Genomic DNA, 2,988 nt, shown 5'->3' with positions numbered 1-2,988 from the left:
GGGGGGGGGGGGGGGGGGGTCACTGTAATGCCACTGTGATTGTTGATATGCGCTGCTGATCTCGTGCTGCTGATTATTTCATTTGCTGCTGTTGTTTGGCATATTGTATTTGTACTAATTATGTTTAGCGTATTTCTTATTTTTGTGTATTTCTTAGTTTATATCTTAGATCCTTAGTACAGAGTTTTTCTTTTACAATTTATATTTTTGCTATTGTTGGGTGTAACTGGGACCCTGTGTACACAATTTCGTTCCACCTCATGTACCACATTGTTTGATTTTAAGTCTTTGAACGGTCTTAATCCCTCTTATTTGTCTGAACTGCTTCACTTTTCCATACCATCATGTGCTTTTAGATCCTCTGACCAGATGCTTTTAGCAGTCCTGAAAACCTTTTATAAATCCAGAGGAGACAGAGCCTTTTCAGCTCTGGCTCTTAAATTGTGGAATGAGCTGCTGCTGGAGGTCAGGCAGGCCCCGTCACTTTCGGTTTTTAAAACTCGTTTAAAACACTTTTTTTTCCCATTGGCTTTTAACCTAGAGTGAGTTAGCATCTGTGTCTTAATATTGTATTATTTTACTTATGATGTTCTGATTATTTTTTTAATATATATTTAGGTGTTTTTATTGTTTTACTGTTTTTTGTTTGTTTTTAATTTTGTACAGCACTTCGGACGGCTACTTGTTGTATTTTAAGTGCTTTAGAAATAAATTGGTATGGTATACGAATGACACTAAAGAACCTTGACCCTGACCTTAAAAGAGAACATTACAGGTGATAAGAAAAAGTGTTTAATGTATAAATATCATAAAAACACGTATTGATTTCTTCTGTTAACTTTGTCTAAAATTTTCTTTTAAACATATAAGTTTTATTTTACTGTCATTTCATTTTTGCTTGTGGAAGTCAGCTATGGTCATAGCATCTGACCCCAGGTCCTATTTCCTAACAATTCTGAGCTGGTTTTGTTTAAAATTACCTTTGACCTGATTGTTTCTGCACATTTCTGCACTGTCCTGGACACTTAATCACTTACAGGCTGATAAATGCTTACACATTTCTTTTAAGCTTTTGTTTAATTTGAGTAAGGCATGTTTGAAACATGAATGATGATGATTTTTATTTGAAATTGTTATTATAAAATCATGTGAAATGTTAACTTTTAAAAACTTTTTCTGTGTTCTATATTTAGAGGAAAAAACTTCAGCAACATCACAACTCTGTAAAGTTCACAGGACAGAATGAGAGCAGTTCTGAAGACGCCAGACTGTCTTAGCGGCATCCTTGGCACCTGGGCTGTTGTCAGCGGTGTGTTTTTGAAGCTCTTGGTTGTTGCTGGACACAGTGTCTCTTCTGGTTTTCTCCCTGTCTCTCCTGGTGTGTACCATCTTATTGTCGTCTTTGTTTACTCCTGAAAAAGAAAACCAGTTTTGCTCAGGAACATGTTTTGTTAAAGCCAAGGAGAAAGAGATACAGTAATTACAGAAGATATAGTGTTCAGTGCAAGACTTCAACACGTTGAGATGAGCCGGCTGACTGTTGCTGATCGCCCGCAGACCTTCTCATCAGCTGCCTCCTCACCAACGTCTGAAGCAGTCACTGACTTTCTGCCACCTTGTGCACTGCATCCTGGCCTGGCTTGTCCTCTCCTCATGTATCCTGCTCTGATCGGCCGGCAGTCCCCTCGGAAAGAAGAGTGAACTTGAGCCCGCAGTGCTGACCTGGTAAGGAGCTGAGACCTGGTGACATCAATGCAGCTTTGGGTCTGGTTATGCCATATAAGCTGATGCAACTTGATAAAACATTTCCCGACATGCATTAATAAATGACTTGATCTGGCCACATTAAATAACATCTCTCAACCAAATACCAAAATAAACTTTTTTTTTAATTAAAGGGTTAAACTTAGTTTAAATTCTTGCACATACAAAACAAAATCAATTCTGACACAATAGTTATTTTTAATTTAGATAAAAATATATTTAATCCTTGTTGCTTTTCTTTAATTGTTGAGACTTCACGTCTACATAATGATTTAATTAAAACTACTTCTACTTAAAGTAGTTATTCTCCAATTTATTTATTTATTTTTTGTTATTTGTATTTTATATTTTGATTATTGTTGTTTCTCGATTCTGTTTTCGATTAATTTTTTTTGTAATAACACTTTACAGACAAATTTGGTCTCCTCCATTTAGTGAATATTTATTTATTTATTTATTAAGCGTACCTTGCAATTAACTAATTCTACTTCAGTGACTGATTTATACTTATTAAAGGGTGAATACATTAATTATCCCATGGTTGGTCTAAAAACTCACCTGGTGCTCATTTTAATGAGAACAAAAATTAGCATATAGGTGAGGAGAACTTCACATCACCCTTATTCTATCCACACTAGGACTAAGCCCCTCCATCTGCAACTGGGTACTAGACTTTTTAACAAACAGACCACAGTTAGTGAGGATCCACAACCTCTCCTCCTCCACCATAACCCTCAGCACTGGCTCTCCTCAGGGATGTGTGTTGAGCCCCCTCCTGTTTACTCTGCTCACATATGATTGTGCAGCTACCCATCCAGGCTGTCACATTGTAAAGTTTGCAGATGATACAGCGGTGGTGGGATGCATCACAAACAATGATGAGTCCAGCTACAGGCAGGAGGTGGAACACCTGGAGAGCTGGTGCAGAGAGAATAACCTTCACATCAATGTGAAGAAGACAAAGGAGATGATTGTGGACTTCAGAAGGAACAAAAACACCTACACCCCCCTGAACATAAGAGGATCTGCAGTGGAAGTGGTCTCCAGCTACAAGTACTTGGGTGTACACATGAGTGACAACCTCAGCTGGAGCAACAACACCACCAGCCTGATCAAGAAAGCTCATCAGAGACTCTACTTCCTCAGACGGCTGAGGCGAGCTGGTCTGGGAAGCTCAGTCCTCACCTCCTTCTACAGGTGTGCAGTGGAGAGCATCCTGTGCTC

The sequence above is a fragment of the Nematolebias whitei genome, chromosome 6 (assembly GCF_014905685.2).
Source record: "Nematolebias whitei isolate Nwh7 chromosome 6, NemWhi1, whole genome shotgun sequence".
Lineage (NCBI taxonomy): Eukaryota > Metazoa > Chordata > Actinopteri > Cyprinodontiformes > Rivulidae > Nematolebias > Nematolebias whitei.
This window is presented reverse-complemented; position numbering follows the sequence as displayed.